Here is a 25,045-nt window from a genome sequence, read left to right as displayed (position 1 = left end):
ACAGTAGCAATACTATGTACTGACATTTCATAATTTATTTCACTAAACTATGACAAATGTTTATGCCTTTCCTTTTATAAATAATGCTTCCTTATTTGTTCATTAGCTCTGAAGCTATTTAGTTTTTTTTTTTTATTATGTCCTAATATAAAAGCAAGCACCAGAGGATATAGGTGTGTTTCTTGTTTCCACTCCCTTTTCTTCTACAGTTGAATGATTTTTGAAGTTCTGTTGAAATCGAAGTATTCTGTGTGGGAAAATAAAAGCCTCAATCTCTGTTACTAAAAAAGCTCTGAGGCATTTTTTAAACTCCATTACTTGTGGGTTTATGGGTCATTTTCCAGTTGGTGGAAACCGATCAAAGAGGAGGAGGTGAGAGAGTCAACAAAGCACAAAGACAAGATCCGTGGTTCCAAGAAAACAATCTAATTTACTGAGCTGGATTACCAAGTCAGGTGGTTGAAACATTGTAATTTCCTCAAGTGTTGAAAAGACCAGTAACAAAATAAAACATCAATGTTCTGAAATCTCATGGAAGACCTGTTTTTTTATCAAACACAGCATCCATGTAAGTATCACATATGGTTGATTTTCAAAAAGTTTTTCTCTTCCTGATCATTGATGTTTATTTGGCTGGGAACATGTAATCAACAAGAATATGTGGCCACCTTAAACACAAAGTAGACTTCATTCACTATATGCCACTCTATCCTATCACTTGCAAATAAGTATGTTCATTTATATGTCCATTCATACATTGATCTAGCCATCTCTTTACTCAGTTATCAATAGTAAAGCACTTCGCTAAGTGAAACTTAATAATGTTATGAGATTCTACCTTGAAGGAGCTTAGTATCAAAGAACATAATACTTAACAAATACTTAACATAATACTTAACAAATACTTTTAATATGAGAAAGAAAAGAAGTGTTAGTTTTGTACATGATGTTGTATTTAAGACAGGGCTTGAAGAACAGAAAGAATGAAGCATTAATCATACTGGGTTAGCAAAAGAGAATGAATAGCTTACGTATCCAGATAGCAAGGTCTACAAGGTACATGTGAAAATTTTCATATACCTGGTAAGGCATTTATGGAAGGAATGCACCAGAATTCTAAAGAAATGAGTTTAATGAGTATGAAGTTTCCTGACACAATTGAAATGGCAATTTCTCTATGGTACTAAGTGGCTAAAAGGTGGTAAACATTCATAGCAAAATATTGTTAACCACTGAGCGTTATAGATTACATACAGGAGCCTGGAAGTCTGTAGACTAGATTAAGTAGAAGAATAGTATAATCACTATTTTTAAATTCTTACATAATCTTTTGTCCTGTGCGAGGACAATTCTGGATACTAGACTTCATTTTGATGTTTAAACCACAGAGTGACAGTGAGATGTCATGCAAAAAACATCTAGAACAACATCTTAGAAATGACAGAGTGTATCTTAGGAGAAAAAAAGATATGTGATGTAAACAATATTACATTTAGTTTGCCTAGTGTTTCCAATGCACCAAGATCCATGAAGCCCCACCTATTTCATTGATTATACTACCTATGATCTCTGATAGGCAATGTTTTCCTTAATATCCTCATCCTCCTCCTCTTTCCCTCCCCAGGCAGGATTAATACCACCCTCTGTCTCAGATTCCCTGTGGTCATAAGTAGTCCTCTAATATACTTCTAGTCACATTATATTTACTAGTCTAGTTACTCAATCATCAATAGAAAAAATATAAATCTATCTATCTATCTTGTTTAGGAGCCACAGCTGGTGATGATCAGGATTTACTCCTGGCCTTGAGATCAGGGATTGCTTCTTTCCGGGCTTAGGAAACCACATGCAGTTCATGGATTGAACTCCAGTCAGTTGTGTGCAAAGCAAGTGTCTTACTCCACTATTGCACTGGCCCCAAGCAAGAGAGCATATCTTGAGAGCAGAAGCTGTATTGTCTATTATAGATGCATACTCTGCACCAAGCATGAAGTCTACATTCTGCTGTCAGTGATGGGATGCAAGGGTTTGTGTAATAAGCAGCTCATTCAGGTTGGGTAAGTGGCTGGCGAAAAGGCCTTTCCAGTCGGTGAAAGAAATCCTACACTTAACAAAGGCAGAATTATGCACAAAATACTGAAGATGGAAACACAAGCTGCTTACTGGAGAACAGGGAGAAAAATGCTATGAGCAGTTTATATTCCTTAGTCTCCTAGCAGGCCATCAGATTGCATTGAAAAGAAACTTAGATACCTGGTACAGGGAAGCAGCCCCCATGTTTGACAGATTTTGTGGTCATGAATAACATATTTCTGTTCTTGTGTACTGAATTTCTAAACTGTCTTCATTCTAACTGTACATTGCTTCTAACTGGATACAACTTTATGCAGTACTTCCTTTTGTAAAACATAGTGTAAGCTATCTAACTGAGAAGTAGATATTAAGCCCATACTAGAAAGTGGCAAGAAGGGGCCAGAGCAATAGCACAGCGGGTAGGGCGTTTTCCTTGCACGCAGCCGACCCGGGTTCCATCCCCAGCATCCCATATGGTCCCCCAAGCACTACCAGGAGTAATTCCTGAGTGCAAAGCCAGGAGTAACCCCTGAGCATCGATGGGTGTGACCCAAAAAGCAAAAAAAAAAAAATAGAAAGTGGCAAGAATATTTTTTTCTCAAAATATGCATCAGGGACCATTCAAATGTCTGTATAATTCATAACTCTATATTCTGGTGGAAGTATCTTGCAAAATGGTAGCAATAACTCCAGCTTTAACAATAAATAGCAATCTCTTCATTTTGATTTGATTCTTGTTTTTTTTTTTTTGAAGGGGGCAGGGAAGGTCACACCCAGAAGTCCTCAGGACTGACTCCTCATTTTAGGATCACACATGGTGGATTCAGCAGACCATAGAGTGTGCCAGGGATTAAACCCAGGTTTATCACTTGCAAGGCAAGCTCCAAAGCCCCAGCCACGGCAACCTCTTCATGATGGGATGCTACTTTTCTTATCTCAAAACAAAACTCAAAAAAAACAAAACAACAACAACAAAAAACTAGTAGCAACAAAAATATAAGGAGGGGAAAAAATAAGTATGTGCTAAAGTTCACATCACTAACTGGAGTGGGCAAAGGAAACATAAGACAAGATGCTATAACTTGCACATAACCAATTATTTTACTAAAAAATTTTTTTTGGTTATGTGCCATATTAAGTAATGTTCAACAGTCACTCCTAGCTCTGAACTCAGGAATTACTGCTGGCAAGGCTCAGAGGACCATATGGGATGCCAGGGATAGAATCAGGGTTAGCTGTGTGCAATGCAAACATCCTGTCCACTTTGCTATCCCTCTGGTCCTCAAAAAGTTTTTTAAATGAAATGAACGAATCTTGCTATTCTATTAAATATTGGGAAGTAGTTTACCCTTGAACTTTTTCTTTAGGATGAAGAATTCCTGGAATTCTTAAAATGTTAGTAGTAATTCTCAGATTGAAGAACTTGTGTTTCAATATACTTTCTCCAGATACTGATATCTGTGTCCCTGAGACAGTCTTTTTTTTGGTTTTATTTTAGGGTCACACCTGATAATCCTTATGACTTACTACTGACTCCTTACTCAAGGATCACTCTGGAAGTGCTTGGGAGACCATTTGGGATACTGGAAATCAAACCCAGTCAGTTGTGTGCAGAAAGGCATGCTACATGCTCTATTATCTCTCTGACTAAAGACAATCATTTAGCTTCTTCCCCAATTTCCCATTAAAAAATTCATAATAGTGATAAAATTCTAGGCATGTGTCTAGCAAGTTGTAAAGATAATTAAATGTACTGAGTATTTTGAAGATAAAAAGGAGGAGGCAGTTATTTTGTAGGCACACATTTGATTTTTAAATTTTACAACTCTTTTTAGATGTAAGGGGGTATCTTGGCTTTGGAATAAAAGAAAATTCTACCACTGAAGTGGAAATCAAGAACTGACAATGTTAACTGAGAAAATTTTGATTAAAATGAATGGTATCATTTCAGACAAGGCTTATAAAATCTTTGAAGCTACCACCTCTAACAACCCCAGTTTGTCCTCATATTTCCAATATGTAGTCTTTGTTTTCGGGGCATAATTGTTGACTCTTGGGACTTACTCTTAGCTCTTTGCTCAGGGATTCCTCCTGGCAGGTTTCTCCTAGCTCTGTGATCAAGGAATACTCCTGACAGTGCTTGGGAACCATATGATGTTCAGGGAAAAAAAAAAAAAAGGTTGGCTGTCTGTAAGTCAAGGGCCTTAACCACTATACTCTCTCTCTGGCCCTAACTCTACAATAAATTATCTCTGAAGTGTGAAGAACTTTGTGCTCTCATATCTTTTAATAACTTCCAGAATGGTGCTTAATGCCTAAAAGGTATTTTTAAAATGTCTCCTGGCTTCCTGTTCCCATATATGATTTTTAACATTTGACCACTATTCTGAAGACAAACATAGTATGTGGCAAACAAGGAAGCAGATGCAGGTTCTGAAATGCTAATGTTTTAGCAATGTATTCAGTTTCTTTTGTTCTGTGCTGTATTATGACTTTTGGGTTGTTTGTAACATTCTACCAAAGATGGTGACTGACTACTCCTAAATATCCTTGATTGACTTATGATTGACTCCTATATTTCCTGGATTGATTTTTATGATTGACTCTTTCTAAACTTCCTTGAAAAGCTTCCCCCCACCCTGATTTCAATAATACTGGAAAATTCCTTTGTGGCTAGTAGGGAGAGAGAATTTTTGTTGGGAGGCCTACATCTGGTGGTGCTTACTCGTGGTTTTATCCTGGCTCTGCACTCAGGGATCACTCCTGGATGGCCTCAGGAGACCATATGGAATGCCGTGATGGAACCTGGGTCAGCTACATCTAAGGCAAGCAGCCTACCAGTCCTAGGAGGGAGGAGACTTACAAGGATCTCAAACAAAATAACCTGAAAATAGCTCATGGAAATGAACCAAAAATGAACTGTGACTCATGTAATGGTTCCATCAACTCCATTATCCAGGTAGAAGTTCCATTAATCCCAAATCAAAGATGAATTATAAACATTACTTAAATATATAAGTGACCTTTGAGAATTCTGCTAGAGAACTTTTTCTTTTGTTTAAATCCTGCTATTGATTATCCTCTTGCCTCTCTGCATCATTCGATCTGTATCTCTTTCTTCAATTTATGTACACTCTGTTAGCCTGCCAAATGTGGATAATGTCCCCAAAGTTCTATCTTTTCATTCCCCTTCATGGTTCATCAATATTCAAACAAATAATTCCCAAAATAATAGCCCTTTCTTTTAGTGTAAGGGGAGGCATATTTTTTAAACCATCCTCAAGGTTCCCTAGAGATGGATTCCAAGATTAATTGGTATCTTTTATAATAAGATCTACTTCTCCCATTCTCAGTCTCTTTGACACCCAGTCTAAACTTTTAGAATCAGCTTGGAATTTTTTGAGTTTTGTCTGGAACAATAATACATACCCATTTCTGTGCATTTGATCATTACAATTTGTGACTTGTTGGAGCAGGCAAAGACAAATTATCCAATTTTCAGAGATTTTGTTTAAATATGTTAAAATAAAGGCACAACTAATAGTTTAAGTAAGCTTTTGAGTAAAAATATTATATAATGGTGTTTGCCTGAACATCTATCTTTCCCCAACGTTGTGTTTGATTCACTGATGTCACCTTCATTAACTTGAAAGTGGCCATGGTCAGATTTGTATCAAAGAAATAGGCCAATGCTACTCATGTTTATCAGGAGAAGGCTGATGTTGCACATCACAAGCCTGCACTGATTCTTGTAATTTATTAATTCCCAGCTCTCAGAACTTGTTTGCATCTCATAAATACCATAAATACCGTGTCTACCTAGTTCTAAGGCATCAAGGATGCAATGAGCAAAACTACCGTGACTCTGTCTGAAGGTTACAGTTTAGTGGGTTAATTATATGTTAAATATATAATTAATAATACATTAATAATATGGATAAATAGTTCTCTACTATTAGAAGGCAAATGCAAAGACTGTAACGAATACTTCTGAGGAAGCTCAATTGAAATTGATACATCATGGACTGGATAGTCATCTCTCAAAATTTCTATATTGAAATCTTAACCTCCAATGACAAATGTATCCAGGAGAGGATCTTAAAGGAGATAAGTAAGATTAGTAACTCATAATAGTTGAATCTTAATCCACTATGTCTAGTGCTTTTATAAGAAGAAGAGAAACCAGACATCTCTTGCTCTTGTCACACATGTGAATATCTCACTACAGATTTAAGACTCACTGAGGACACGCCTGTAATGTGGACATCTCAAACCAGTAAGAAAACAAACAATAAACAATGAGAGTCTTAATGAGAATCAATAGGAACACCTTAACTTGAGACTTGGAAACTTTTACCATTAAAAAACGTTTTGTTTTGTCTTTTTTATTGTTTAAGGGACTCAGTCTGAGGTACTCTGTAAAGGCAGCCATCCTATATGAAAGTAAAACCTAAAGGGCGAGAAAGGATTTGCTGGTGAAGAAGGTGGAAAATCTTTTCAGAGAGATGATAGCCTGTTATTACAGACTCTGGAATGTAAAGTAGCTGAGCATATTTCAATAAATAAAACAAAGAGTGGAGGAAGGCAATGCAGGGGGAAAAAGGCATATGCCACTCACCTATTTTCCTATTTAGAGAATTTTTTACTGTTCTAAATTAAGTGTATTTTTGCACCCACAGCAATTATTTAAAATAATTATATTGAGGCTGGGATGTGCTCTGTGCCAGAGCACACATGTCACATGTGTGAGGCTTTGGTTTTGCTTTCTAGTTCCACAAAAGTAAACAAAAAAAAGCAAAACGTTTTAAAATAAAGAATACATTTTAAAAATATAAAAGCAATAAAAAATAATTCAGCTTTTCATTTTTCTAATTTACCTTTACAGTATGGCTCATCTATTTCTTAGTTCTACATTTTAATGCATTTTATCAGTAAGCTGGATGTGGTTTGGATGAAACCTTTGAATAATGTTTAACATAAAATATGCATAAAATAGTATTTTGGATGCATGTATATGTCACAGAAGGTCTATATTTGCCTTTATATTGGACCAACAAGTATTATATGAATCCAATATTTGCAAGAAAATTGGATTCTAATATCTGCTCAAACTGTAAATATATTGCTCTTTGATCTTCTTTGATAATTTGAAGAAGTCATAAAACAATATGACATTTGGTCTTTTTTGATGACAAGTTTACTTCAAGTTATCTGTGGATAACTTGGGGGTTGAAAATTTTATCTGAATGTGTCTTAGGCACTGGTCTGCATGGCTCTTGGGTAAGATTTTTATTATAGCAATCATAGCTTCCTGTCAGCTCCAGGCCAACAAAACCTTTTTGTTTTTCTATCTCTGGGCCTTTGCTTATGCAGATTCTTTTAGCATTTTCTGTAGCATCTCTATCCACTGCTGCAACCTTCCTTCAAGACTCGTGGCATGGCTACACCATTAAGATTCCCCTGATTTATTCTTACCATCCTTCTGACAAGTTATACCTTTATATCAACAACTGCCATACTTTATTTCCATTGTGTGGCTTTTATCTTTATGCCAGCTGCTAATTGCCTTGAAGTGAGGTATAAAAACTTCCATGTCTCTACTGCATCTGAAAACTCTCAAGGCAGTTTCCAGCCCTGGGAAATCAAAGGTGCTCAATTTAAATTGGTAAATTAAAATGATAGAAACTTAAAAATATTCCACTGCCTCCTGGATCAATGACATAAGTAGGTATGTTCCTATAGTCTCCTACATATACAAAACCCTCCATGGAAACATTCCTTTGATACAAGTTTACAAATGATGCAGGTTCTACAATTTGATGAGATGGAAACAAATTGTTCTTATACTTTACTCCAGTTGCTCAGAAAAGCAAACCACAGGCATGACCTTTTGTTTAAAAAAAAAATGCATGGGGGGGCGGGGATGGGAGAAGAAAAGAAACTACTGGATGCTGAAAATTCAGAGATTTAAAAGCATGCCAAAGAACTTTTGAATTTCCAAGTTCCCAGAGCATCACATAATTTACTTCTTTCTCCAATTTATCCCCTGTTTGCATCTATTGGTATCCGAGTGCAGTGCACCTCTCAAAATGAAGGATTGTAGTTCTAAAAGTAAATGCATTTTTCTTTGATCTTGAAAAACTCAGCTCCCCATAGCAGTGGTAATGATGGAACCCTATTTAGTACTGTTTGTTTTTCATCATTTCAACAGCCTTCAACCTGAAACATGATAAGAACAGCAAAACTGATAAACCACTCTTATTTTTATCTGTTTTCTGTCAGAATAGTTGCCAAGCCCAGAGACGAATTTTTCTAAATATCTCAAGGAAAAAAAAAGAGTGTAGAACCCTGTTTCAGGCTGAGACCAGCACAATTTGGTATATTTATAATGTTAGAGAAAATTCCAGCAAAAAAGGAAGAAGAAAGCTTTTGTTAAATAAAATCTATCATTAAGGCTGGTCCTTATCATCACTATAATACAACCAACTTTGTGAGTTACCTTCTAGTAAGGACAATAATTGTGCTAAGGCATGCCAAATTATTGTGAAACTTCTGTCTTAAACACACATACACACACACACACAGAGAAACAACCTATCAACTTCAGTGAGTGACACATATTCTGCTGTTTACAACTGAACAACTATGCAATCCATTAAGCAAGTACGCCTACTAGGAAATTGTTATTACTTCAATATTATCATTCATCCAGTTACAACATTTGTTTTCAATTTCTAAAAACATGATTGAGTTAGTCCCATGAGTTGAAATATGCTTAATGTCCCGTGATGCGATTTAGTTGTAATGTGCAAAGGGTAAAAATTAAGAGGCATAAGGGGACTATCTTGTGATAAAAATCATTCTGGGGATGTGCTTAAAGTTGGATTTTCTGATTAATCTCTTGGAGTCTGAAAGTTGACCCTTAACTGATACTTCAGTGACCTGACAAAGATAGACAATGAAATTCAGGGATTTTTACAGATCATTTAGTGGGTTACAAAGACAATAAAACATGGGTCAAAAAATCACCTTATTCTGTATATCTGTCAGCTCATAATTTGATTGTATATTATCGTTCAGCTATAACAAGAATGGAGTTTAAAAACTAAATATATGTATGTCATATGAGAATAGCAATGAAAATGCCTAGAGTCTTGTGTTTGAGAGTTGTAAGATTAATCATGTGACTTGTACTGGCAGAAGCATGATATGATTTGGATATGTCTTCCGCTTGATGACTCTTCTTTCAAGCTACATAAAAACTTAATATTGGGGCTGGAGCAATAGCACAGCAGGTAGGGCATTTGCCTTACACGCGGCTGATCCAGGTTCGATTCTCAGCATCCCATACGGTCCCCTGAGCACCTCCAGGAGTAATTCCTGAGTGCAGAGCCAGGAGTAACCCCTGTACATTGCTAGGTGTGACCCAAAAAGCAAAAAAAAAAAACCTTAATATTTAACAGGCTGCCATTGGCACTGCAGTTTGTGTTAATTTAACCATATTCAAGTGTGTATATCCTGGTGTCAGTGGTATATGCTGGTGTCAATGTACTAACACAGTGCAGCTACCCACCCTACACAGTTCTAGAGTATCGAGCTCTCCAGAAAAGATCTGAATCAGAAGAATTCTATTGTTTTTATTATCTATTATCTCTTTATCTTAGAATAGAAAAATTATGTAGATTACTTTTATATGCATGTATATTTCCTAATTACTTTCATATAGTTATAATACAATAAGTATTATCAGTAAATTTTCATTGAACTAGAGTCTAAACATGCTATAAAACATAGATGACATGTCTATCTAATGTGGGTTATTTAAGAAATTTTGCATGGTTCATTAAAACTTTAAATTATACACATTCTTTTATACAACATATTCACTTTTAGAAATCTGGTCTGAAATCCATGTACAGATATGTACCCCCAGACAAAGAGTACATATCTTACTATTTCAAGCAATGTTCCATTTGTTATTATTTGAAATACTGTAGCACTGTCATCCCTTTGTTCATCGATTTGCTTGGGCGGGCACCAGTAACATCTCCATTTTGAGACTTATTGTTACTGTTTTTTGCATCAAATATGCCAGAGGTAGCTTGCCAGGCTCTGCCATGCGGACAGGATACTCTCAGTAGCTTGCCAGGCTCTCCGAGAGGGTTTTTATAAAGTAGTTCACAATGTCCTCTCAATAAGAATTTTTTTTTTTTAAGAATAAGTCTAACACTGGTGTTAGGAAATATACACTAGTAGAGGGAGGGGGTATTGAAATACTGTATAACTGAAATCCAATCATGAACAGCTTTGTAATGGTCTATTTCAAAGTGATTCAACAAAAAAAGTTTTAAAAAAAGTACTAAGCCTATAGAAAACAAAATTCACATGATCTTCCCCAAACAGGTTGGCTGAAAAAAAAATTCCCGAAAGAGTTATGTATGATATTGGCTCTGCCCCAGTATTATCTGCCAAGCCTATCCCTTAGTATTCTTAAAATGTGTTTCTCAAGATAAATTAGAATGCTAATATGTTTATAGAAAGAACACCTGAATGTGCTGCAGCAGGTCTTATTTTACAGATGGATGGAGGAGGCCATTAAACACAGAGAGAAACAGACTCAGCTGGCCCAACTAATTGCTAGTTGACTTGAATATGAATGAGGTTAATTGAATGACGATATGGAAGTATAACCAACTATATCATTTACACAGAGATTTTCTTTGTAAATGACCATATCAGTTCTGCCCATCTACTGCTTTCTATTTAGAATGACACAAAGTTATTCACATTTGGAAGGGAATGTAACCATTAACCAGGCCTGCCAAATATAGGTACATATGTCGTGTGCTGCTCAGTCCAAAGGAAGTAATGATCGCATAGACTACAATGGTCAGTGCATTAGGAGGCTCAGCATTAGCAAAATAGGAGCTAGTGATTGTAAGTCAGGGTAAACAGACAGATGAGGCGTTGGATGGTACCTGAGAGGCAATTCAACTTTGGGAGCTTCAGTCTACTCTGAACCACAGGCAGTATAGGGATATGGTTCCAGATAATATATGCACCAAATGAGGGTCATACTGAACACTACTAAGTTTTTCTTCCCTGTGCTTAAATGACAAGGCTAACAATAAATTAGAATAACAATTTACTGTAAACAAAGGTTAAGGAAACAAAGTATCCTTTTTTTCCTTACTGCACACACACACACACACACACACACACACACACACACACATAAGGTTACACCCATGGGTGCTCAGGGTCACTCCTGGTTGTACTTTGGGGACCATACATGGTGCCAGGGATAGAGCTAGGATTGCCAATTGCAAGGCAAGTATCTTAACTGCTCTATCACTTCTGCAATCCCTATATATCCTATTGTATTTAATACTTCCAACTTCTATTGACTATTTGATCAGTTCAGTTCAATTCCTTATAACAGTTCCTGAACTGATCAAAATGTTATAAGAAACTCTTTAAAATTACATCTGCAGAATTGTTCTAGTGCCTTTTTGGCAAGATCTAAGGAAAATATATAGGATGGATTATTTAGACTCCTGTCACAGTGCTCTCAGATTATTGGATTCTTTAAAAGTTGCAGGAAGTCAAGGTTTTCAACATGGATTGAATAAATTAAATATGATGTTAAATTGTATACTTTATCTCTACGAATTTTAACCTCTTTTGACTAAGACCCACAACAAATGGGTGTATTGAATCTCATTGTGAGGAAAGTGAAATATTGCTTTTTTTTCTTCTTTGTACCTTCACTACGTTTTTGATGCTTCATGGCAATATGTTGGTTTGCATAAAAGTATTTCCTCTTTGTAACAGGGTCTACCCCTCATACAGACAGGAAAAATCAGCTATGGGACCCCAAAGCCCTCTTCCAGAGAAACAGCCAAGAGACTGGTCTAAATGACAGGAGCAGGTATTTAACAGGTACTGTTTCAAGTATCCTACAAACCTGACCCAAGAGCCAGGCCAACTCAAGGAAAGACTAGAAATTATCTCTGCTATGGAAAAAGATGCACTGGAGTGATAGCACACCAGGTAGACCATTTGCCTTGCATGTGGCCAACCCAGGTTTTGATTCCTCCATCCCTCCCTGCCATCCCCCCCACATGGCAGAGCCTGGCAAGCTACCCGTGGTGTATTTGATATGCCAAAAACAGTAACAAGTCTCACAATGGAGATGTTACTGGTGCCTGCTCGAGCAAATCGATGAACAATGGGACGACAGTGCTACAGTGCTACAGTGCTCTGTTGACTATGTAGTAACTAAAATAAGAGAAACTGTGGCTAAGGAGCCACTATAGCATTTTGATCATTTTCCTACAAGGGCAATATTTGGGCACATCTGTTCTTCGCTTTTACATTTGAAAAAATGTTTCTCATTTAAAAGTAGTTCCAAGATTCTGATGGCTCCAATGAATTATGAATTGGTAGTTGCATGATTTTGTTTAGCTTTTTGATTTAATTCCCATGAGCCCTGTCAGGCAGTGAGAATGTTCATGCTAAATGACATCAATTCACCTGCTGTTTCACAAAGGACCTGTCTTGTTCTACAGACCAGTAGCAGGTCCTTGCATTGGCGTACCCAGGGTTGTGATCTAGCTCTTGCAACTCCCAGCTTTCTGGATTAATCACTCAGTACTGATAATACGACTCCCAATTAGATTCATTTTTTGTTCTTCAAGGAGGAAAGTAAAATGTAGGTAGGGTTGTGAATCTGACCTAGATCATCTTGCTGTCACTAACAGAGTTGATAAGCGGAACCACAGCTCCTTTTTTTTTTTTCAGACTCATACTTCCAACAGTGGGAGCTTTTCTCAAAGCAAATGCAGTTGTCCATATAGCTTTACACAAGGACCTAAAGTGCATAAATCTATCAATTTAAGTGACAAGACTGTTATTAAAAAGATGTAGGCTTTGGCACCACCATGGAAATAGCTCAACGGCTGTAGCACATAATTTGCATATAATAGACTCCAATTTTGATCCCTGGTACCACATGCTCTTCGTGTCTGGCACTTCTCCGCCCGAGTAGAGAGCCATCAGACTAAGCAAGGCTGCCTAAGTATTGACACAGGCCTGCCTGAGCACAACTTTGAAGGCAAAGCATACATTTTTAAAAGGAGAAAGATATAGGTTGTGCCTATAATTTCCCTTTATTCATAATAAAAGACATGTTCTTAACAGGGCCATACCGTGCAGTATGGCAGATAAGTAGGGTCAGGCACAAGCCTGGTTGTGCTCAGGGGCTGATATCAAGTGGTGCTTGGGTCAAGGGAAGGGGTGGAATACATGAAATGCTGACCTTGTATACTGCACATGCTATGCCTGTGCTCCACCACTTGAATCATCTCCATGAAATTTCTGTAGAACATTGGTTTGTCCTTTCTCCCTTGCTACAGGGAGCTTAGGTTTTTTGGGTTATACTCATCATAGTGCCCCTGAGTCACTCCCATTCGTTTGTGCTTATCTGTAAATTCTCTGTGTTCTCTTCCCCAATTGGTCTATCACCTTTCCCCCTAATCAGATTCTATTAACTTGTAAGGTCAGATCCTTCTAAGGACACTTGACTTGTATTCATGTATTCTCTTTCTCCTCTCCTTATGTCTTTTGAATAGTTTACTTTAAAGCAATGTCCTTTTTATATAGATACAGGAAGACAAATAATATTATGCTTTTTTAATTTGGTAGTTAATTGACTCTGAATAATATTCACGCCCAGGCATCTTCTTTCTTGACTTAAGCTTCAGTTGTCCTTAGTTCCTAGCAACCCAAAGCAGGGTCCCGATGAGGGACTGAATGGACCCAGGGCAAGCTGTGAGCTTGCCTGGCATCAAAATGGGCCAGGACAAAGCACCACAATACTCAACCGTAAGTTGAGAGCATGGTCATGGACAAATGCTGTCATGATCCAAAAGTAACGATGACATTAGGACCTGCTAGGGTTAGGAAAGACTAATCTGTATCGAGCACTGTAGTCTGAGATCGAAATGGCCCCAGGAGAGCAATTTTATAAGCTTAATGTATCTCTTACTGTGTCCATACAAAATAACTAATATTATGAATGTATGTTTGTTGGACACACATTGGACATACATAAAGAAAAGGAGAAACACATCCATAATTGGAATTTCAGTCTTAGGAGAATCATCTTGCTGGATGAGAATCTGTCCTATAAGAAGCTTCTTCTGAGGGAAGGACTTTACCTCTATTGATTGTGAGCACACCTATGTGTAATCCCCACCCCTTCATGCTTTTGGAATTTAATTAAGACTGTAAGAGTGGGCTGAGGGATGGAGAAGGAGAATGAAGTAGCATGGGGAGGAAGAAGCAGGAGAAGAATCAGAAGAGAATGGAGATGGGAATGGAATAAACTGTAACCGACACCAACCAGCTTGGCCCTCTTTTCCTCCTTTGTCCTTCCTTCACCATTGATCTCCCTGGGGTGGGGAAGTGGCCCAAGACCACCAAACATGGGCAGTGAGAGAGATGCGCGCCACTGCCCTTTAGTAAATACACAATTGTAAATTTCTAGTCTATTCAATTACAAGCAAAAGTACATTCAAGGGTTTTTTGGGTCATATTTGATCTTGATATATATATATATATATATATCTGGTTGTGTGTTAACTATATTTGTGTCTGCTTTGTCATAATGAGATTTAGTAAATATGTTATGCATAGATCATATTGTTCATGTTAAAGCCTGGGAGAAGGCAGGTCTTTGCCTCTTATGTAGGGCAATATCAAATGATGAAAAACACACTCATGAGACTTTCAACCAAGGAAATGGAAGTCAACATTCAATAGTTCAGTAAATACAAAATGAGAGATTCTCTTCTATGAATCAATTACCATGTAATGTACTGCCGGGTGTTTATGCATCTTTATGTCCAAGTGATCTTTATACATTCCTGTTAAATCCTGATTGCTGCCCCAGAGATTCTGATTCACTGGGTTTGAATTAAATCCAATACTGCATTTTAAAAAAGAGATACAGAATAAGATCTATGAAGTATAGTCTAAATATTGAATATAACCTTCTAATATTTTTAGATATTGTAAATGGGCAATTACCTATCGATAACATAAACATAGCTCATGTAACTCAATGGCAATTTCACCACCAAAACCAATTTTAAAAATAGGCTAAGAATCTAAATAGGAATTTTTCTCAAGAAGACGTACAGAGGGTGAGTAGCTGAAGTCACTGCCCATCTTTAGGAAAATGAAAATCAAAACCATGATTAGATTTTATTTTCCATCTGTAAGAATGCTTATCATCAAAAAGATAATACTGAATGATGATGATGTAGAGAAAAATGAACCCTCATGCACAGTTGATGGGAATATAAATTAGTGTGGCCACTATGTAAAATAGCATCTAGGTTCTTCATGACCTTAAAAACAAAACTATAAAATTTCATGAATGTTACTTGTTATTTAATCAAATCATATAAAAAAACTAAACTGAAATACAAACACCAAATATATTTATAGCGCACCATTCATAACACTCAAGACTTGGAAACAGTCCTGATTGCACATCAAGATGAATGGACAAAGAAGATGTGATATAGAAAAACACAAAGGAGTGTATGACTTGGGTATTAAAAAATGAAACGTTATTTAGTGGATTTTGATAGTATGATGCTAAATAAAATATGTTAGGACAACAAAGTCTGAGTTCACTCATATGTGGAATACTAAACAGAGGACCCTAAATACAATTAGATTTTTGTAAACAGAATGGCAGTTACCAGGGATGGGAAAAGGGTGGAGGTAAGTGATTGAACACATGTTGGGGGCAGAGTGGACAGTGGTAGATATTAGATCTTTGAAATTGGCAGAGGGGTTGTTACATTGTTAAGGTCTGAAGCTGTCCACCTGAAATTGATCAAAGTAAACCAAGGCTATCTTGCTAGGAAAAATATGTACCAAATGTGCTGAAGCATGTGTTTATGTGTATGCTACATTTGAATATATGAATAGGAGACAGTGCAGATTTCTTTTAAAATGTAGTTTTCCCTTGAAATAAAAACTTAGTGTATTCTATATTCAAATATCTGAAAACATAGGAAATTATCTTGTAATAAAACTTAAATGCCAGAACCTTGCAAATGTGTGCAAGAAATAACCCCAGGTAGGAATAAATCAGATACCATGTAGTAAGAGCCAAAAGGCTTTTACCAAAGACAGAAAGAAAAATATCCAAGCAATAGAACCCTGGTTGTAAAGACACAAACCACAGATAACAGAACTATTTTTAAGCTGCATTATATGACCAGGGGCATAGTAAAATAGTTTGAAACAGAAAGTTTTCATGCTGATTACATGGAATCAAAACATGCACTGTTCAAAAGCAGCCAAGATTTTTTAAAAAATGCAATCTAGCTTATGCAATGAATTTCACTGTTCTTTAAGTCTTGGGATATTTCAAAATACATCACAGGTACAGCTGGAAAAAATCAGTGATACCTCTGTCCAGATCTCAGCTATTAGGTTATAAAAATATTTTCACATTTCCTGCAGATGTCTAGATTCCTTTCTTTGCTAGTAATTTTCATTCAGAACTCATTATTGACAGCTGTTTGTACTGATAGAACCTAATTGCTCTTTTACCAGACTCAGCTGCAAGCAGGCTGATTTCCTTTCTTCATAGGATATATTACATATAAACACAGGCAGGGGGAAAAATAACCAATTAGCTAAATACGTGTGCATAAAATGAGTCATTGAGAGTTCTGATCAAGTAATGTATCTAACTGCAACATAGGTCAAAGGAAATTACAGCACTTAGAGTTTATAATATTAAATATAATTACATGGAAATATAATCATTAAAATATATAGATGATGAGTGGCAGCATCTTAAAATTTACCCTTTTATTAAAGAAACTTATAAATTACTATGCTTGAGTAATCAACAGGGCATTTAATTTTATATATGAACTCAGTATTTCTGACAAACTATGCATAGAACCTGAGATGTCTGCCATAATGAATACTATTTGTAAGAATCCAGAATGTTCTGGAATCAGTTGACTGTGAAGATAATAATTTCTTTGAAAAGTGAGTTTCTGGGGACACATTAGCTCATTCCTCATTCTACAGTCACTGGTATGGGTGAGCTACTCCTCCAGGTTTACCATAGGAGGCATATGCATTCACGAAGCCAATACTATTTCCTTGGGAACATTCTCTTCAATGGCAAGGCCTCATTTTAGTAGCTCCCGAAGAGATATAAAAACAGCTTGGCAATATTCATTCTGTCATATGCCTCGGCAGCATCACCCATGGAGTCTCGGCCAATTTGGGAACCCCAGGCTGCCTTCGTGCACTGGAACCCCCGAAGAGGAGGAAACCAAGGGCTGGACTCAACAGAGACCGTATAAGCAGCAAAGACGATGCATTTGAAAAGAGCAATAGCCCATTGCATTTGCTCTGTCTACTCTGAAAATGGAGGGAATGTGGTGATCAGGGAGGAGCAAACTGCTCCTTAGTAAGGAACACATTCAAGTAAAATGAACTTATTTCCTCAACATCAGGGACACTATATGGTGCTTCCCTGTCTGGGAGGCACTAAATGCTTCTCTGTGCAGATTTAATCTACCTCATATAGGGAAGAGGATACTTGCAATGGGATGCTTATTACCTTGATAGTTCAAGGATGCAGCATACATTTCTATTAATACCAGACATCATGCTAATTAGAATGCAAGCCCCTGACTCAACATTTACAAAGCCTAACAAAATTCATGTGAAGTAGCCAAGAGGGTTCAGTACTCACAAAATTTGGGTCAAATCCAACTTTTTAGCATCTTTCCAGCTGAGTAATTACAGAAAAATAATGAATTTTGCATTTAAGAATGATGCTACTACCCTTTTATTGTTATTGTCATTATTATTTTGGTTTGAGGGCCACAATTAGCGGTGCTCAGGGCTTACTCCTAGTTTTGTACTTAGGGATCACTCCTGGTAGGCTTGGGGGAGTCAGATGGGGTGCAGAGGATTGAACCCAGGTTGGCTGTGTGGAAGACAAGTGCCTTACGCACTGTATTATTGCTCCAGCCCAGTGTTACTGTTTTAGTTGGAAATTTCTTTCCCTGAAGGTTTATATTTTACTGATTAAATTAGTTTATTCATAATAAAATTTACTGAATTGCCATAAATCTATGTATGTGAATTGATTATTCTGTCACATGACAGGAAAGGTGGCCTTTTACATGATGTGCTCACTTAATGATTCATTTAGAAAACGGAGAGAATATGAGACTTAGAAATGAAAAATTTGGTCATATTAGGTTATTTGTTGTATTTATTTTCCTTAAACTTCAGCTTTCTGATCTGTAAAACATAAATCCATACAGTTGCTATAAGTGTATTGTTGACAAAACTTCTTTTAATGAATACTTGATTTTTTTTGGGGGGGTGGAGACGACTACACCTTGCAATGCTCAGGGCTTACTCTCACCTCTGTATTTAGGAAATACTTCTTGCTGTGTCCCCAGGGATCACTGAAGAGAATGCTCAAGGAGCCATAAATGATGTTGGGGATGCAACCTGGGTAGGCTGTGTGCAAGACAAGTGCCATAGCTGCTGTACTACTATCTCTCTGCCCCTAAACAGCCATTTTAAATCAGTTAATTAACCATTAAATAAACTTGCTAAGATATGGTTACAAACTAAAAGTACTCCATGGGAGGTAAGTTACTGCTTTAGGGTAATACGAGAAGTTGATCTGAGCCTTATTACCTACTACATAAAGTCTGAATTAGGTAATGATGAAACAATAGCATGTAAAAGGGAAAAGAGTTTCTTCAAATTTACTAATATTTTTAATAGTTTTTAAAAGAATTTTAAAAGGTTTTTTCACTCGATATTAAATGCACAAGCTCTCTACATAAATCATAGTCAAAGATGAGCTTGCTCCTAAATTAAAGGAAAAAATGAAAAAATAGTTTTATATCTGAAATTAATGTTAGCTATATTATATTGTTTGGGTTTGATTTTTGAGGGCACACCCATCGGTGCTCAGTGGCTACTACCAGCTCTGTGCTTGGGAATTACACCTGTGGTTGGGGATATCGATTCATGCTATGTCATGAATTGAACCTAGGCCTCTTACATGCAAAGCACGCACTCTACTCCTTGAGTTATCACCCCAATCCTGGGTAAATTACACCTTAGGAACCTTTCCTTTGACTTTGAGCTCTAAGTTTCAAAGATAATAGTCAGAGTTTGTTTTAGCTATGAACAAGTCTTAAATGGGATCAATGTTTCTCTGAATGGCCTTGACTGTTGTACATATCTGTTAATATTTACTAAAAGCTATTTGAGGGTGATATAATTTTGTTTCATCCCCCTACTGTGCAGCCCAGAGTACCACACATTTTAATAAGTTTTCATAAAGTTTATTTATTAGCATTGTATTTCAGTAATTTTAATTGATAAATTAGTCAATTATCATTAGCAGTCCATGATCCTGTTTAATTACTACAAGCCAAATTATCTTTGATAATAATATTACTTCTTAGTGGACTCAATGGGTTGAAGGAAAGTTTTATGTTTAAAGACATTTCAGAAATCCTTCTTGGAGGTTCACAATAGAAATAAGTAGAGAAACTGAGAAATGCTGTAAAGCAATTTTACTTAATTTAACCCATAATTATTTGACTAAAGAAAACGTTCCATACATAACATCTACCACCAAATCAGGACTCAATTTGCACATACACTAGTGCAGTAATCACTGTTTTTTAGGACTTTCTTATGTTCAAACCTTTTTTTGTTGCCCTAAACTCTTGTATACACCTTGTAGAAAGGCTATGCAAATGATTTCTTAGATTATGTATTGGGAAATGATAAACACTTGAATTTATAAAACTGCTTATTTTCATTTCTCTTTTCCTTAAATTAGCTAAGTGAATCAGTTTGAATTTGGCTCTACTTCTATGAACTAAAAAAAGAAAACTTTAGCAAGGAAAGTGTGAAGGACAGAAAGTGAAAACCATAAATAAAAACAACCAAAAAAAAAAAAACCACTAAATAACAACAACCACCAACCAACCAACCATTCATGGGACCTATAACTAACCTACAAGAAACAAACAAAACAGATTCAATTTGAGATAAAAGTGGTAAATTTAAAAACAAACAAACAAGCAAGCAAACAACTTTGCCTGCAGGCCAATGTTTGCTAAGAGCAGTTTTTGAAACAATCTGTTTACAGAGGGAGGTAGTTTTAAGAGCTCAGGATGGTAGTTTCAAGAGTCTGGAAATATTTACAAACTTAACAACCTTAAGAAAGTAATGTGACTGGTGGTGGGAAACATGCACTGGAGAAGGAATGGATGTAGGTTCAGGGGACCACAAGAGGTGCTGGGGGTACAACAACAACTACTGCAAGGCAATTCCTCACCTGCTGAACTATTGCTTCAACCCATCTTTATGCATTCTTCTGACTTTTAATTATGTTTGAAAATTCTGAATTGAAAAAAATATATTAGAAAAATTAACCTATTTTCTCCCAACTTCCTAAGACAAAGCTCTTCTGAAATGTCAGGTCCGTAAAGAACAGAAATAACAGGGAGTTATTATTTAAAATATAGTTCTACTAATGAAGATTAGACCTAGATCAAGTAATAGCTAAGCTGTGAACCATATAAAGAAACTGCACACATTTGTTAATTCTTTAATTTCTAAACTACTACTTGGTAACTCTGTTATACTGATAGTGTTTTTTTTTGGGGGGAGGGGGCACTCTTGGTAGTGCCATGGATTTACTCCTGTTTATGTGCTCAGGGATCATATGACCATAAATAGCGTCAGAGATCAAACCTGGGACAGGTGCATGCAGACAAATGCTATACCCAGCCTATCATATGTCTGTTCATTTGGAAAGGTAGGCAGTGCATCTATTTATAGGGCTGATGGCCATCTCAGGAATTGCTAGGCCTGTGCACATTTTATATGCCTCAAATGCTCACTCCAAAAATATTTTTAATGTGGACTTTTTACCTCAGATTTTTAAAATACAGTTTTCCCTAAGCCTTTAAGAATAAACACAACAGTCAAAGCATACACATAGGTTTTGTTACTAAGTCTATGTTCATAGAGTTTCTCAGAATACTAGCAAGCTTGTAATGGCTAAGCTTGTAATTTTTTTACTCTTGTATACTAAAAACCATTAAATTTGAGCTTAATTGAACCACGATAACAAGTGAATTTCAGATTGCAGTACATCAGGGAAAATAGTCTGAAGTCAGGGCAATCATTTCCAGACACAAAAGAGTGACGAAATGTTAATCATAAGTTCTGAGTCTTTGTGGTAACATGATTGGATATAGTTTTTCAAATTTAACTCATAAGCATGATTCCAGGCTGAGCAGGAAGCTGCGGCTCATTTGATGGAACTAAGAGTTGGATTAAGATGGACAAAACAGTTAAATTGATGAGTATAGAATGATTATCCCTGAGCCCAAGTCTGGACTGAGGTTGATGCCTGTTAAAGAATTTTTTTATGAATTCTGAAATGCAAAAGTTCAGAATTATTATCAAATTCATAGTAAGAATTTAGTCTATGAAATGTACCATTTTTTCCTTGTAGAAAAGGAACTGGAGTTTACAAATACGTAGGTTGTTCTCCATCTCTCTAACAAAATAGAAACTGGACACAAAAGCATTTTTTCATGAGATGTCACAGTTTTAGGGCAGTCCAATATTCATTATCTTTCAAAATATAAACTACCAGGGTCTTAGCTGAAAAGTAAAAACTATGGAAAATCATGGAATTTAGATTTCTTTTAGAATGCACTTGCAATGAAGTGAAATGCCTCATGTATCAATGTGCTCCTCTGTCCACGTTAAATCTAACAAAGAGTTCTTGAGAAAATTTAGAGTCATTCCACAGTGATCTGAGGCTGGATTATCTGTGTATTTATCAGCTACGATCACAGCATTTAACCTGAATTCATTCTTAGAGCAAGCATAAGCAAAAACTCAGCATTCTCAAATAATCTGTATTCAGGCAACACATAAAATCCATAAAAGTTCTGCCTCAGTAAAATGATGGGGTTCTACCCATTTAGCCTTGTCCAGTACAGAGACTGTCGTGAGTAAAAAGTAGCTTAAAAAATGGTGCTTCCTGCCACATGGCTTACATAAAAATACAGGGGCCATCATAGATCAAAATGGGGAAAAAAACACTAGGAACTACAGAAAGCAGGTGACACTTTAAAAAAGAAACAAACTGAAAAACACAATATATATAGTTTTTGAGAACTAAAATTGCCCCTTTGTTGGTTTTCTTAGTTATTCCATAGACCAACCAAAGAATTTATTTTGGATTATAATAAGAATGGTTTATTTTTCTGACATAGCTCTTTGAAGAAACAGCATTTTCCACCTAGACAGGTTGATGAGAACAGAACAGTGAGAAATAGGAGACCAACAGGGACTCTGCTGGCTCTTCTGTGCCATATTACAACTGAAAGTTTTCTAGGATAACAACAAGGGTCCAGTGAAGTAAAAGAATCTTAAGACTTTTTCCTTTCCAATCTTGAAATACTCACTGTCACTATCACTGTCATCCTGTTGCTCACTGATTTGCTCAAGCGGGCATCAGTAACGTCTCAGTTGTGAGACTTGTTACTAGTTTTGGCATATCGAATATGCATTGGGGACCTTGCCAGGCTCTGCTGTGCGGGTGAGATACTCTTGGTAGCTTGCTGGGCTCTCCGAGAGGGGCAGAGGAATCAAACTCGGTTCAGCTGCCTGCTAGGTGAACGCCCTATCCGTTGTGCTATCGCTCCAGCCCTGGAAATAATATCCAAATAATCTTCTTTCTTTGCTTAAATATCATTTACCTTATCCATTGTATAGAGGCCCCTGTGTATGCTTTTGTTTTTATTCCCCTCAAAGAAATTCTCCAGTGACTTTGGTGTTTGTTACTTCATAAATGACTACAACAAGATACATTCTGTGCAGCTGTACTTACTTTAGAAACACACATTACCTGGTTAATACTATTTATCAAGGGACAAAATTAAAATACTTGCTAAACGTTTGTTTACTTATGTGTCAGTGTTTTGTACAGCTAGATTTAGGGAATATAGCAAACACTATGAGTGTATGAAAAGACTGTGAGTGATTCCAACAGATGGCATGGTCAGAAGCAAAGGGTTTTACAAGTGCAAGAAATAGCACACATCCAAATTGAGACATCTGAATGGCTATAATTGTAACACAGCTATACTAGAATGAAGAAGGTCATTTACATTATGGTAAGAAATGTTGGGGCAGATTCTCATCTTATGTAAGCATGTTACACAAAATAGGAATTTGGCACATGGGCTACTATTCTACAATATACCACACAGTTTTTATTTCAGTTCCAGCAGAAAAACAATATTGACAAATTTCTTTCTCTCTCTGCTTCCTACTTTATTCAATAGAAGAAGTAACAATAGCATCTGCTGCACTTGGCTGGAACCTGGGATGTGGAAATCAAGGATGATGAGACTCCCAGGCATATGGACACTAAAATGCTCTTGCTAAAGCTATGGCCCAGCCAGGCTAGAGTGCCAGTGGGAACAGCAGCTACACACAGCAGCCACTGTGAACCAAAGCAGGGCTGCCAAGAGAGCATGAACAACCATTTTAGTGGCCAGAAGTGGATTCTATCATCAAGGTTCCAGGCACTAGTGCGAGGCAGAATGAGTTTAACTCTGAATTCTGCTCTGTCTCCTCTGGCATCCCTTTACCATCTTCTGCTGTCCTGACTTTGCTGACCTTCCACGTGTCCGGAACATCCTGAAGATCTGTGATATTTAATGGGCTCTATAAAATCACCTAATCTGATCATCTTAGCTCTTAATGTAACTCTTTTTGCCATCATATAGACATATTTTGAATATTTTCCAATTTCATCTAGACAGTGTTACAGACTCTAATTTGAACAAAATTAATACCAACATAATATGGAAGGAAGTATTTTTGGTTAACAATTTCAAAGTTTACATCCAGAAAGGATCTGTCAATCTTGTTAGGCCTTATTTTATTTTCTCAACTTTGCATATAAAAGAGTGAGTCTGGAGCTTGGGGGAAAGGGGAGGCAGGGTAAAGAGAGAGAGAAAGAGACAGAGAGAAAGGAGAGGCAAGAGAATAGTAAGAATATCTGTGTTGGGCTATGAGGGGGGAAGAGACAGAGAAAGAAGGGGGGAGGGATAAATATTAAGAAAGAGAGACTAGAAAATGAGGTGGAGGTTTCTTGGAGACTTTAAATGTCCTTTCTAGGTCTCATTTGCTTTAAATGATTCTCCTAAAGTTTTCCAGTTAATAACTAAATTTATCAAATAACTAAATCCACAGAGAAAACGTCATAACCTAACTGCAAACTTTGCAGGTGGGAACCACAGATTTGATCTCTGGCACCATATGGTCCCCCAAGTACTCCAGTGAACTGGGAATAGCCTTTGAGAGCTTGTGTGTGTGGCCCTCTAAACAAACAAGCAAACAAAACAAAAACAAGACCATTAACACTAAGAAATCCTAAATGATAGGACAACATAAGGGAAATATTTTTGATACAAGACTCATGGGGAATACATAACAAATTTCTCCCACTACGTGTGCCATCTTAGCAAAAACTTGTAGTGATGAAATAATATAGGTACCTCCATCAATTTTGTTGATTTCAAATATTAACAAAAATTTCTCTGTCTTGTGTGGTCTTGGGAATTTTTGGTTCTTCCATCCAACATCATGATGGAAATTTGCATAGGACTTACACAAGCTTGTGATCAGAGACTAGAGTTTCATGCCTTCTAGGGTTCAACAAGGGTGTGATGATGGAATCAGTGTCTTCACATATTGTATGTTGCTTCTACCATCAAGAGGTGGAGCTTGGGGGCTGGGGCAATAGTACAGCGGGTAGGGCGTTTGCCTTGCACGCGGC

General features: G+C 36.8%; 1 protein-coding gene across 7 annotated transcripts in view; it reads right to left on the bottom strand.

Annotated features, from left to right (window-relative positions):
- The window catches only part of PTPRD (protein tyrosine phosphatase receptor type D), a 1,592,809-nt gene that overhangs the window by 17,358 nt on the left and 1,550,406 nt on the right, over nucleotides 1–25,045 (bottom strand). The window lies entirely within an intron of this gene.

Source organism: Sorex araneus, chromosome 1 (genome assembly GCF_027595985.1).
Source record: "Sorex araneus isolate mSorAra2 chromosome 1, mSorAra2.pri, whole genome shotgun sequence".
In the NCBI taxonomy this organism is placed as follows: domain Eukaryota; kingdom Metazoa; phylum Chordata; class Mammalia; order Eulipotyphla; family Soricidae; genus Sorex; species Sorex araneus.
This window is presented reverse-complemented; position numbering and strand designations above follow the sequence as displayed.